The sequence below is a fragment of the Petromyzon marinus genome, chromosome 80 (genome assembly GCF_048934315.1).
Source record: "Petromyzon marinus isolate PM22_M1 ecotype Great Lakes invasive population chromosome 80, UKy_Petmar_22M1.pri1.0, whole genome shotgun sequence".
NCBI classification, from domain to species: Eukaryota; Metazoa; Chordata; class Hyperoartia; order Petromyzontiformes; family Petromyzontidae; genus Petromyzon; species Petromyzon marinus.
The window spans coordinates 6816862-6831851 of NC_133746.1; positions in this window are offsets into that span (position 1 = coordinate 6816862).

Below are 14990 nucleotides of genomic sequence, written 5' to 3' on the forward strand. Positions count from 1 at the left end.
CATGGAAACACTTCAAACATCTACATGTTTCCTTAATCTGGGCTCTCTGCAGCTGACATAAGGCAGCATTGACATTATCCTGCAGCTGTTCCAGTGCCATGATGTGAAGACAGTTCAGATCCTTGCACGACTGTCTTTACATATGGTGCCCGTACAATTGCTTGGTCTATCTCGTTGGAAGAGTTGATCCCTGTCAGTGAACTCTGGGAAACTATCCTGCCAGGCTCGCCAAAATATGTTGTACACTCGAAATGAAGGACATGGGCAGGTGTTCCAAATCGAGGGCAAACGCATTCATTGTGATCATCTGTAAAATGCAACAGCAAGTGTGTTACACACAGGCGTTTCCAACCAAGTCGCCATTAACCACGTGCCTGGTGTACAGTTTCAGGTTACTCAATAACAGTTTCCCTGAAATCCATTTCACTGCTGATAAATTATCTTTGTCTTTAATCATAACCTTTAAATTTTACGATTTGAATATTACTTTAATCCTAAGCTGTATGTCTATGTATACCATTCACTTATACTGATATTGTGGGGGCTACCTTCCCCCGCCATCACTGAATTGTCGGGGCTGTTGCCCACCGACTCCCCCGTTCCATTCATACCGCTACTCCCCCGGCTGCACTGTCAGGTCCAGACTACCGACCCCTAATGCCTCGCCCCCCTGTACCTCTGCCTAGGATGTCGACCGCGTTTGCGTAGCTTAATTAGCGGCTCGTACGCTTTGCGCTCGCGATGCGCTACCCGGTTCAATGGCGGCGTGTCGCGGTGAGCGCGCTCGCAAAGTAAAACCCCGTCCTGCAAGGGAATAAACAGGCACGGCGCGCCCCCGTGGGATTCCCTCCCACCCATGCTCCACGCGCTTAAGCAAAAACAAACACGCCGCGATTACTTTGCTCCGATTTAACGGGCTGTTTACACAGCTGCGTATTCGCACACCCCAGGCGCTTAATTCGCTATTAGACAATCGCGCGAGTGCGCGCCCGCCACCCCGTCACACAGGCGAGCGAGCGCAAAGCGCTACTGTAGGCTATTGCGCAGGTACGCGAGCGCTGGGCACCACCGAAGATATTCGTGTAGGTACGCGCGCTATGAACAATACTGTAAACGATCGTACAGGTACGGACACTAAGCACGTTCTACTCCCTTATTCGCTGCAAACAGCCGCGTATGCGCGCGAACACAAAACACTCTGTACACACTCGTACCGATATGCGAACACCAAACACTCCGTCTCCCTCCTCGCACTCACAGTGACCATGACACAGCTTTATCCTATTAGTGGTTTTATTCCCCGCGAGTATCGAACTAGACTGTGTGTGTCAATACGGACCAGCAGGACAGGTCTAACCTATCTCGCTACTGCCTGATACTTAATGGACCTGTCTGCCCTCTGTTTTCTCTCTGAATTTCGTCCCTTTGTCTTACCTCTCTCCCTCGTACTTACGGTCCGACCTCGCAGCGATGGAGGTCACAGATAGATGATGCTGTAACCAGCATCTGGCTGTTCTCTCCCCCGTCTCACGGACGTGCGAGTAACAGTCAGGTGACGGCTCCTCAATCCCTCCCTCCTGTTGATCTCCAGTCAAATAAAAAATGGCCCCTTGCTTCCCCAAAGCGTCCCTTTTTATGCTCTTTTCAAAGCCCTCGCAGCGCCCATCCGCGGTGCATCACGGGTCAGGCCGTTAATCCGCGGTGCATCATGGGTAGGGCCGTTAATCTGCGGTGCATCATGGGTAGGGCCGTTAATCCGCGGTGCATCATGGGTAGAGACGCTAGCCCACGGTGCACCATGGGTAGAGACGCTTAACCCACGCTGCCCCGCTCCCCACCTGTCTGCTGGTCCGTGTGTGTCTTGAGCATCTCCTCACTGCGGTTTTCAGTGAGTTCGCCGTGGTCATTTAATTCTAAGTTAAGCCACGGCGCCGCAGTGCCATTTGTCCTGGGGGGGGTGCCTGCCAATTCCCTGACCCTGAGAAACCGTGGAGCACCCCCACGAGGGGGCCTCTCGGGTAAAAACTCAGGGCAGGTGCCCCCCTCCCCTCCCCATGAGGCCCTACTTGAGTGTGTGTGTTTAGGTGGGGGGGGGGTGGTGGCGGGGGAAGTGCTGTGATGGGAGCTGGGTGGCTTCTCGGTCGCAGCAGATTGACAAACTCATTTCTTTAGAATGTTTTTTTTGTGTGTTTAGATTGTTTGTCCTTCCTCCACACCTCCGATTAGCCCGGTTGGCTATGTACGATGAGAAAGAAGTTCAACATATATACGTGCCTGGTGTGGGTTATTCATTACGAGGAAAGAAAGACGTTACTTGAGTCCAGTGCAATTTTTTAAAAATGTAAATGTAATTTTCTGTAACCTCAAGAAGCATAAGTTCCCCTGCCCTGGAGCAGCAACATCATCTCAATTTATCTGGCCCCTCCGTTCTTGAACTGATCTTAAGTCCATATCACAGAAATTGTAACTACGATATTGTATCTGATGTACTCTTTGGTTCTTTCGGTAAAGTCACGTAGGTGAAAACAAAAATAAATAAATCACGTTTCGATTGCAACACAAGCAATCATTATCAGGTGTGACAACCACAGAAATATTTTTTTACTGAAGTGGGAGAGATGCCGGAGTTAAGGGTTTCAGTTTCAGTTTATTTATTTTGGTATAGCCCTGTGAGCCATTCGGCTATTGAATCGGGTGCAACCACAACAAACAAAAAAATCACGAACAAGAAAACATCTTAAAGTGACTATGTGACTGTGCAAACAAAAAATCCATAAAAAAACAGCAAAATATTCCTGAAAAAAGCACCGTACACCAACGCTGTGTGCAAAAAAAATCCCAGTGGGGTTTATATAAATCAGAGAGTGCGATGGGGGGGGGATAAGGTGAGGGGAGCGTTGCGTGTGCGTTCGGGACTGGGACGTGAGACTGGGCAGGGGAGGGGGGAAGTGGGCGGGGCTAGAAGTAAGTGGATACGGAGCCTGGAGGTGCGCGGGGGGAGAGGAAGAGCAAAGCACCAACACGGTTGCGGCAAAAACAGATGATGGCGCTCAAAACAAACCAAACCAAATAACCGCACTGCTAAGCGCTGAGGATGCAATTAACTCGGAAAAAATGACTAGTATCCGGTAAATAAGATGGAACAACTATGAACAGTTACATTTTACTTGGTTAATGACGTCTTTCCAATGATTGCTCAATTTGTATCCATTCTCTCGGTTGAAGTTATGTCTATGTTTATATATCTGGATGGCTTCATGAACAAATCTTTGATGGTAGCCAGACGGCTTGCAGAGTACATTGGTCTCGGAGAAAACAATATCATGAGAGCCCACAGCGTTATAGCAATGATCAGCAACGGCGGAGGAATTAGTTCTGCCGTGTTTCAGATCTGACTTATGCTCGCGGATACGATCAGAGACATGAAGTTTCGTTCTTTTATTTTTTATTTTATCTTCACCTACGTGACTTTACCGAAAGAACCAAAGAATATGAATCCTTGCAGTCACGAAAACTTCAAATCTAGAATGTATCTGACGTGTTGCAAGTTACTTTAGAAACTTTAGTTAACGATATACACGCAGCCCTTTAACCGAGTCTGTGTGAAACGTTGTTATTTGCTGTTGCAGTGCCTCCAAAAGTGAATGTCACCATCAGTGTCAGCAGCCCTACAGCTCTGACGGTCTCATGGGTGGCTCCTATTTCAGACGTTGACTACTACGTTGTCTACTTAAGTGAAACGTACAACGCAACAGCAGTGAAGAGCGTCATTTTGTCCTCCACCATTACAACACAATCATTTACTGATCTGGTCCCTGGAAGAAGTTATAACGCTTCTGTAACAGTATACAGTGGCATAAACTCCCAACCGTCAGACATTGTCACGAACATAACCTGTAAGTATATGTATTGTTCATATTCAGATAATCATTTGGGTGAGCAACACAGACGAAACGCATTTTCACAAGCGAACGCATTCTCGATAAATATAATCTAGGTATTTTATCAGGAGACATTTGTAAACAGTCACTGTCGTTTTAAAAAAAAATGTTATTTGTTTTGAGCCAAGTTCAAATAATTTAATTCTAAATTCGGAGAGAAATTGTCATTACATTATTATACATTGCATTGATCTGCAAAGTTTTGTATACTTAATTGAAAATGTAAAATACATGTCGACTTCTTCTTGGTTAACACAACTTTATTTACCAATACCAACTGTGTTTATGTCCCTAAACCTCCAAAATATAACTAAGAATGATAGTTAAATAAAATACCATCATGTAGGAATTCATAAACAATTTGAAATACACCCAGAACACGTTAGAGAATTATATAGTGCAGCTTTGGAAGGCAGACCATTTAAACATGTTCAAACAGGATAATTCGTTTTCATTGCAAACCGAATGCTATGATCTACGTTTTATAAAAAGGGGTATTAATGCGCAAAAGATGAAAAGTGCTCAAAGACTCGTGAAGAAGTGCAGGCTGCGAGACAGGGCATGCTATTAGAAGCGATGATGGCCGGTGGTTGAGTGGCATCAATAGGAGGGAGCGTGCATGGGAGTGTATTCACCTTGGAGATGGAGCTATGAAATAAGTTCATCTGCAGGAGCTAGATGGACTGTTACATTATAGATTTAATGAAGGATTCTGATGTCTTACGGAGGACTTCATCCATAATTTATTGATCACGGAATCATTACCCCGAATTGTGACAATTTATCACACCGCATGGTAGGAGAATCGTTACATGACTGTACTAATGTGTGTGTTTGTGTGTGTTTAAATTAGACATGTCAATTCGGCTGGCTGGGAGTAACACCGCATGTCAGGGCCGGGTGGAGGTGTTCCACAATGGCGGGTGGGGCACGGTTTGTGACGACTTCTGGAACTCGCAGGATGCCAACGTCGTGTGTCGTCAACTGGGTTGTGGACTCTATGGTGTTGCCATGTCAGATGCTTACTTTGGACAGGGCAGTGTCCCTATCTTTCTCGACGATGTTCAGTGCTCTGGTTACGAGACTCAGCTTTCCGACTGTAGGCATCGTCCCTGGGAGAGTAACGACTGCAGCCACTATGAAGATGCCTCAGTCATCTGCTCGCAAGGTTACTTAAGCAAGAGTGTGTGTTGCTCAATATGTCTGTGTGCCCTGTTGGCTTGTTATTGCATGCCCAACAAATTGATGTTCTTTGCAAGCAAGAATGTCTTCTTCATCCAATTAAGATTAATTTTAAATGTGTGTTTCATGCATTATCTAGAAAGGTTATCATAAAACTGATTTTGAAGGTTTAAATTGGATTCTACAACAATTTTCCACATGATAAGCCACTTCATTGTGCTATTATTTGTGGCCAGGTTGCATCTGAAAAGGAGCTACAGTACATAGCTCAGTAGGCCTTAACCGGTGAAATGAAAACAATACTTGTATAGATAAAACTAACAACTGCAATACATTGTCTATTTATGGGAAGTATTTAATATTAATATTTTCACAGCCAGAAATATATGTAGTTTTTCCTTTACTTACAAATGATATGACTCGCAAAATGAACCGAAGGAATCAGTTTGTTGTGGGAGAAGCAATTCAATAGGCAGAAAATGTGTGCAGGCCAGAAGAAAATAATAACGTACACATGAAGAGGTGTCTAACAGCAGCACGTAACTGGAATCTCAGCATCCTGTGCGTGTCCAAATGATATTCCCAATAATTTTTGTTAAATTTTTATAGTTTTGCTTACAAAATACGATAAAACATCAGAAATTCAGTCAAAACATTATTCTCACGTTTTTAAGTGTACAGGTCAATAGTAAATCCATCCAACATTGCATATTAATCTCCAGGCACTAATAGGCCATTATAGTACACTATCCACCAAATTAGTAGTATGTAGTATAATTAATAATTGCAGATATATGTTTACTAACAGTCGCTAAAGTTACAACACGAATAACCTGTCTTAAATAAAATATATTTTTTATGAGTTAATGATATCACCATCTTGTAGTTGTAACCACCTACGATTAGAACGGATGGCTACGTACAGTACAAAAGACAGTTTAACACGTAGGCTTTCGCGACCAATATTATTCATAAGAAAGGGTTTTTTTTGTTAGATTGCTGATTGGCCGTGTCGGGTGGTGGAGGGTTACGACACATTTATAAATAACGCGATCTAACCCAAAAAAACGTTATTATGAATAATAGTGGCCGTGAAAGCGTTAAACTGACTAACCTCTATGGGGAGAATACTTTTCTTCAAACCAGAAAGTTGGAGAAGCTCTGCATTAAGCGGATGAAATTGATATCTTCATTAGCGTTCCTCAAAAGGGGCAGAGATTCAAAGGTAATACCAAACGCAGTTAAAATAAGACATCACATAAAGTCTTCTAAAGCTAACCAAATACTACACAAAGCTAGCAAATTAGTATTAATAGAAAGAATACAGCACAACAGGAGTGAATTATCTTACATTTAGGAATCGCTAAAGCAGTTACACTTAGATATAAGCAATAGTGTATCCATGCATTATTGGAATATAATCGATACCATAACACAACAATCGGCTGATAATGTGTTTAATATAACAAAATCTAGCCAAATTAATACATTTTCTAGACTTAAAATAATAAACAAATCCCTACTAAAAACGAACAATTAAAAAAAAAACGTAATGAACTTGATTAACACTGGTTTAACCAGAGACATAATCTCTGTCCTTTCTAAAGGCCTTAACTTTGCCGTTACCCCGTGCACATTCCGATGGATGAGATAATTGCTGAGGTAGAATCAGCACTACTCTCACATAATGAGGCAAAGATGACTAGACACAAGGTTGCCAAAATAATTGAAAATAGCAAAGTTCCAAAAGTAAAAAGCCTTAGAGTGCTCCGTTTAAATAAAGATATCCAAATCCTGGCAGCTGATAAAGGCCGCACCACTGTAGTGATGTCACGAGCCGATTATGATACTAAAATTAGAAATTTGCTAGAGGAAAGTACCTACATTAAAATTAAACGAGATCCAACTAATACTTTAGAACGTAAGACTACTGCAATCATAGCAAATCCATTAATCACTAAGAATGAGCAATATCAAATTAAGCCAAGGGCCTCAAAATCACCTAGACTGTATGGGCTACTAAAGATTCATAAAATCCGCATCCCATTACGACCCATAGTTAGTACAATTGGCTCTGCCACAAATAAATTAGCTAAATATATAACTAAACAAATACAGCCCTACATCGGTAGGACATCTTCATTCATAAGAAATTCAGAACATCTTGTGAATTGAAAAACAAATACAGCCCTACATCGGTAGGACATCTTCATTCATAAGAAATTCAGAACATCTTGTGAATTGTATTAAAGATATTAAACTTAACCCTAATGATATTCTGGTAAGTTTTGATGTGATTTCTCTATTCACTAAGGTTCCAGTGAACGAATCGCTTAAATTACTTGATACACTAGTAAAGAATACAGGTTTACATAAAAGATTTTCCGAAACTCGCTGACCATTGTTTAAATAACACTTTCTTCTTATGGAGAGGGGATTTCGTTAAACAAAAGGAAGGAGCAGCAATGGGCTCTCCTGTAAATCATCTCAGTGCACAAATCCCGGCCATCCAGTTCACCATGGAAATGGAGGTGAATAACACACTCCGGTTCCTAGATATTTTTCTTGGACATGGCCTAAACGGTAAAATAACACAGCGTTTACAGAAAGCAAATGCACACTGATGCCTATCTGAATGCAGATTCGCATCATCACCCAGCTCAGAAATCCTCTCTCATCAAGACGCTCATACATCGGGCTAAAACAGTGTCAGATGGTGAGAGTCTAGTGAGAGAGATTACACACGTTAAAGAAGCACTACGACAGAATGTCTACAATAATGCTCAAATTAACAGAGCACTAAATGCCAATTCATGATTGCAAAGCAACACTGCTGAAAGCGATCAGATTGTTAAAACAATTAAAATTCGATATATCTCAGGAGTAACTGACAAATTAGCCCGTGTTTTGCAAAAGCAAAACATTACAGTAAGATTTGGTACAGTACACAAAATTCAAAAACTAGTATCTTGCACTCAAGACGAATTACCTAAATTAATAAAAGAAGGTGTATATCGGATTAATTCTTTATGCGGCAGATGCTATATTGGACAGACGGGACGTAACATCAGCATAAGAGTAAAATAACACCAAATAAATATTTAATTATCTCAAACACAACTATCGGCAGTGGCAGAACATGCTTGCCAATAAGGACACTCAATTGATTTTGATAACGTTGAAGTGTTGTGTAAAACTAAAATACTAATTAGAGAATCCATTTAAATTGAGAGAAATAGAAATAACTTTAATCGCTCTGACAGCTACAGGCTTAGTGCGGCTTGGAAGCGTATTATTAAATAATACACATGACAATTCCTTATAGGGGAAACACTAATTAACGTATTACTAATGCAGCATATAATCACAATAACACACATTACAACTCATTACTAATCTAAAATTCATTACTAATCATAACCATTGACTGATTTCCAATCGAATATATAATTATAATACCCCCCCACACCTCCTACTCAAATCACTGCACCTGAATGAGTTAAATGATGACGTCACACTGCTGCTCTATTTAAGACCGGGAGCAAGTGAGGGCTTTACCATTCTGGCAAATTTTCCGATGATGCTGGATGTAATTACCAGCGAAACGTCGTACTCAAACTGTAAATGCTGTGGATTGACTCTTCAACACACCGGTGGGCTAAAGTAGTGAACTATTTGTCTTTTGTCAATGTGACACTTTTTTACTGATTGGCCGTGTCGGGTGGTGGAAGGTTACGACACATTTATAAATAAAGCGATCTAACCCAAAAAACCTTTATTATAAGTACAAAAGACGTTCAAGATTCATACACTGACCAACGGTGGTGTCACAATTATCACAAAACCTCCATTGCTGATGAGGTATGTGGGAAGCTTTAATTCACCATTGGATTTGCAAAGGGCTGTAAATAATTATTAATATGATCAGAAAACTGTGGTCAGCTGCTCCAAGTAGAACTTAGCAATCCATTGGTTAATTAAGTTTAGTTGTTGGTTAGAAGTTAGTACAAAGTAGCCCGAGAGTGTGGTGTTTACTTTAATCATTAATGATTGTCAACCGTTTCATGTTTAATTAATCTCGGACAACTTCTTCTTTGTTTATTAAGGCACGTCGTGCAGATAACTTGGTCTCGTATCCTACAAATACTTATGCTAGCAATAACAAGCAGATACTTGGGCTAGGATAACACACAGGTGACTTGGGCCAGGGATGGCACACAAGCAGCGATGACGCGAAAACAGCGACGACGCGGAGACAGTAACAGCCCGAAGACAGCAAAGGCGTGGAGACAGTCGATCCTGAACCCACGGCAGCCTCGAGCACCATCGCCCACCACCTTATCTTCCCCCGGCATGGACTCGCTCTGCCGCCGGCCATGCCCCCTTTCTCGAATTGTCTCGGCCAATCCCGATCTTCCCCGATGGTTCCCTCCTGTAATTATCCCTCGTGACAACTTGGCCACGCACTGTCCCTGCACCCGCACTGTATCCCCCCACTCACTGTCTCCTCTCCACATACTGTCTCCACACATGCCCTGTCTCTCTTTCCGCACTGTCCGTACATCACCCCCTCCCCCTTTAAAAACCAGCCATCTCAGCTCACAATTACCGACGACAATAGGATGGAACACCACATGTAAAAAAAAACCCGACGACCGACGAACGTTAAGGTCGAACACCGCATGTAAAAAAAACAACAATAATATGACGACCGACGAACATTAGGGCGGAACACCGCATACAAAAAAAAACAACTCGCCATAACCATGGGAGACCCATTCAATGGAACCGGAGACATTTAGACCGGGTCCTCGACACCGGTCCATCACTTGTCGTGGATTTCCACGCCTCTTCGGGCAACGGGGGCTTGCACAAAGGCTGGCAGGCTTATCTCTGGACTCCTCTGAGGAAGTTGACTGGGCTCCAGCCAATGGTCCATCGCACGCGGCGGCTTCTTGTGGTTCCCCTGGCTTCAGAGTCTTTGAAACTGTGGGCAGCACAATGCATTTCCCCTGAGGCACAATTTCCTTGGCTGACTGCCCCGGCTCGTCGGACAAACCAGACATCAGCCGCAACAGTCTTAGGGGTGAGCTGTCTACATATGGTTTCAGGCGTGATGGGTGAACAAACTGGAGATGGCGTCTCGCCTGAATTTTCTCACACTGAGGCCTCCTGACATCCACCGCCTCAACAAGACCATGTCATGGTCGATGCAATTTGGGGGATGTACCCAGTGGCACCTGAGGGCAGTATAACCAGCCCTGTCCCCCACTGCCCATTTAAGCATATGCTCGTACCGCCCTGTGTTCTTTTAGTTCGCGGCTTGGATCTTTGCAGTGTTCTCTCTGGTCGCTTCGTGAGCTTCAGAGACACGACACAGCATGACCTGCAAGGGAGTGGGCATGGTCGCCCCCTTCCTCCCCGAGGCCAACCCCATATTGCACGTCAATAGGGACTTCATTCTTCCGGCCGAACATGAGAAAAAACAGGGTGAATTCCCATAGAGGCATGTGGGGCCAAACTGTACATTGCCAAAATTCCCAGGACGTGCAAATCCCAATCCGTTTGTGCCTCGTTAACAGCTTGACACAGCATTGATGTCAGGGTTCAGTGGACGCGTTCCACCATACCATCCGTTTGGGGATGGTATGGTGATGTTATGATTTTATTTGTGCCCAGCACATCCCACACTTCCCAAAGGAGCGTGGAGGAGAAATTCCGACCTTGATCCTGGAGCCCCCTTATCCATCACATAGCCGTGCAAAAAAAAAATCAGCTATGCACGCAGCTGTTTGGTCGGGCAACGGCCAAGCTATTGACAACTGGGAAAAATACTCAACCATGACACAGAGAAATTTAATTCCTTTTTACGTAGTTGGGAAAGGCACCAGGATGTCCAGTGCAACCAATTTGTATCCGCGAGACACTGTGATAGAGTGTAAGGGGGTTGAGATTTTTTGCGCTGGTGGCTTGCGGCGAGCAAAATCAGTGCAACCTTTGATGAAATGGAAGAAATCGTTAGACATCCCCAGCCAATAGAAATCTCTTTGCACCGTGAGCAAGGTTTTCCGATGGCTGAGGTGCATTAGCTTCTCGGCATGCACTGCCCATGTCAACCTGCCTCGCAGGGAGGTGGGGACCATGATACACAACTGCCCCAAAACCTCCTGCCACCGCATTAGCAACCCTTCCCGAAAGATGAACTGTGAGATTCCCTTATGGCCGGGGTTCTTGTGGTCAGATTCAGCGTAGCGGCGCAAGTTCAAGAGCGAGATATCCTCCATATTCAACTTGCTCCATTCGGCATGCATGAGGCCCAAAATGTCATCCCTATGTGCGCCCACCACAGTTGGCGGCGGGTCATCTGAGGCCGCTACGATCCCAGGTGACCCACCCGTAGGTAGTCTACACCAGCCCGCACCTGACGAGCATGAATAGCGATCGTTCAACGGCAAGCGCGATAACGCATCCGCATTGCAGTGCCTCACATCCCGGTGGTAAACCACTCAGAAGGAATACTCCTGGAGTATTTCCAACCATTGAGAGAGCTGGCCGGATGGCTGGTCCACCCTCAGAGAGAACTGGAGGGCCGCGTGGTCTGTGCGGACAACAAAATCTCTGCCATAGAGAAAAGGCCTGTACTGTTGGATAAAGTAGACCATGGAAAACAATTCCCTGCGGGTGACACAGTTCCCCTGTTCTGCGGGTGATAAGATGTGACTCCCATATGCAATCAGCCTTTCCACCCCGTTTTTAACCTGGGACAGGACAGCTCCTATGCCCATGACACTAGCGTCCATGTCCAGTATGAACGGCAGGGAAAAGTCTGGATAGTCAAGACAAGGTGTGTTGGAAAGGCGATCACGTAGCGCAGCAAATGGAGCCTCCTTCTATTGGCCCCATTTAAATTCATTATTCTTACCAGTCAGGGCATGTAAGGGATTCGCAACTGTCGTAAACTGTGGAACAAACCTCCGGTAGTGCGATGCAAACCCAACAACGCTGCGCACCTCACCCACCGACTTGGGGGTTGGCCAATCGCGCATGCACGCAGTCTTGTCAGGATCCGTCACCTCCATTGCAATGCCCTTTGCACTGACAATGTGGCCCAAATACTGCAGGGAGGTCTGTAACAAATGTCACTTGGCAGGTTTTAATTTAAGCTTTGCTGACCATACCCTAGAGAGCACAGCCCGCAACCTTTGCAAATGCTCATCGAATGTGCGGCCAAAGACGTTGATGTCCAGGTAAATGAGGCAGGAGTCCCACTGTAGTCCTGCCTTGTACCAATTCCATAAGGCATTGGAAAGTGGCCGGGGCTAAATGCAATTCCATTGAGAGGCAATTCAACTCGAACATTCACTGGGGCGTTCGGAATGCCGTTTTCAGCTTGGACGCGTTGTCTAGGGGAAGTTGCTAAAATCCCGACAGTAGATCCAAAGTGTAAAAAAACGAGTACCCGCCAACGCGTCTAGGGACTCATCCATACGTGGCAGCGGGTAAGCATCTGCCTCCGACACCTTATTCAATTTGCAGCAGTCAACACAAAAGCACAAGCTACCATCCTGTTTCTTAATCAACACCACGGGCTCCTCAGGGGTTGGTTGAAGATGAAATTACGTCTGCAGCCAACATTTCCTCCACCGCCTGGTGTACATGTTCCTTTTCAACAGGACTCAGCAAATATGAGTCCTGCCGAATAGGAGCTGCATCGTTCGCATCGATGTGGTGTTGCGACAAGTTAGTGCGCCCGATATCAAATTTTCTGCAGCTGAAAACGTCGGAGAACTCTCTCAACTACACAATTTCTTCATCCATGTCCCGTCTGACTCTGCTCGCTGTTGCACCGCGCCCATAACCTTACCTGCCCCTGAGTCAACAGCCGCACAGTATGCCGCCATTGAGAGAGCTAACACGGCCCCGCCTGAACCACAGCTGCTCCCAGGTCCACATTCAGGACCTGTAGACAGGGTTCCTGGTTCCCCCTGAATGATTGTCTGCACCCCCACCAATGCAAGCCCTCAGATCGCTGAATTAGATGACCCCTGCCTCAGGGTCAGCCAACTGGAGGCGTTTGCGGTAGTGCATTAGGAATCAACATTTGAGTGCCTGGCGGAATCTTTATAGATTTCTTCTCCAAGGCCTGAACCGTGACATTTGCCACAGGTTTCCCATGCAGGGGAATTTAAAAAGAACAGTTGCTGTCCTGACAGCATCTCATCACAGCGTTGATCCGTTAAGATTTTCAAGGGCATCGTTCCCCAAAAGTCTATTCCCAAGAGGCAAGGCACCGCCAGCGTCCTCGAAACCAGCACAGGCCCGACATCTCTATTTCTCCTATTCTCATGCGTGCCTCTATCCATCCCAAAATGGCCATGCTCCCCCCATTAGCCGCAATACACAAGACGCGTACCTCTATCCCCTGAATGGAACCAAATATGGCTGAAAACCCTGCTGCGGCTGTTACCACTTGTTCGTGCACCTCAGTCAGTGCGAGTGCCTGCGAGTGCCTGACAGAATGCGTGGTGACCTAGATGCATGAGTTGATGGTGGTACGGGCCGAATGTCCGGTGTGCTGCGACTTGCCTGTTTAGGGCTCAGAAGGGGTCGTCGGCAGAATGGTGGATGTCGAGAAGGACGTCGATGTCGTCCCGACATCCCTGCGCGATGTGTCCCAGTCGGCCACAACAGAAGCAGGAGATGGATGGTCCATGCGGCGTAGGGTTCACCTCTCTCCTGGGGACCCAACTTCACGGTGGAGGGGTCGCCTCTCCCCTGGGGACCCAACCTCGAGGTCATCGCAGGGTATCCCCTCGCCATCGAGGCCATCCCTGTGTCAACACCGCCATCTCCCTCTCCCACTCCAGGTGCTCCTCCACCATCCTTGGGTTGCTCCCGGCTGCCCGGCCAGTCAGCATGTCATCCGAACCAGGCTCATCAAACTACGCCGCCACTGGGGTCTACCGGATCGTATTTTCGTGGGCCTGCAGGCATCTGGCCACCTACATGGATGTCTGTGTTTTCTCCTCAATTACGCATAGCACAATCCCCTTCTCTTGTGCCATGCCCAATAACGTCTTCATCATTAGGGAGTCAATCACTGCTTGATCCATGCGCGGGTACACCGCCTGCCCTAGTGCTATCAGTGGACGCGGCAAGCGAGGGACGTCTGGCCTTCCCTCGCCTCCATTGCAGGAACTTCATCCGTGTGTTGGATGGAGGATCGAAGACAGCTGCCATCTCCCTGTACATCTGGCGAAGAGTGGCATGCTTCTCTGGAGAGATGGCTCGGAATGCCGCAAGAGCATTGTCATCATCATCGAGGGCCGTGGGTGAGGCCCATAGGGCCTCTTCCGAGGTCGAAGTAGGTGGGTTCTTTTTCTTTGAGGATCTCGACATCTTCTGACACCAGTTGTAATGACTCTTGGACAACTTTTGTAGTCTTTGTTATTTATTTATTATGGTGCGCCACGCAGATAACTTGGTCTCATATCTTACAGATACTTGGATTAGGAATAACAGACAGATACTTGGGCTAGGATTACACACAGATACCCTAGGCTAGGATAACACACAGGTGACTTGAGCCAGGGATGGCACACAAGTAGCGACGACGCGAAGACAGCGAGGACGCGGAGACAGCGATGGCCCGAAGACAGGGAAGGCGTGGAGACGGTCGACTCCGATCCCACGGTAGACTCGAGCACCCTTGCTCGCCACCTTATATTCCCCCAGCGTGGCCTCGCTCCGCACCCGGCCATGCCCCCTTTCTCGAATTATCTCGGCCAATCCCGATCTTCCCTGATGGTTCCCTCCTGTAATTATCGCTAGTGACCACTTGGCCACGCACTGTCCCTGCACCTGCAC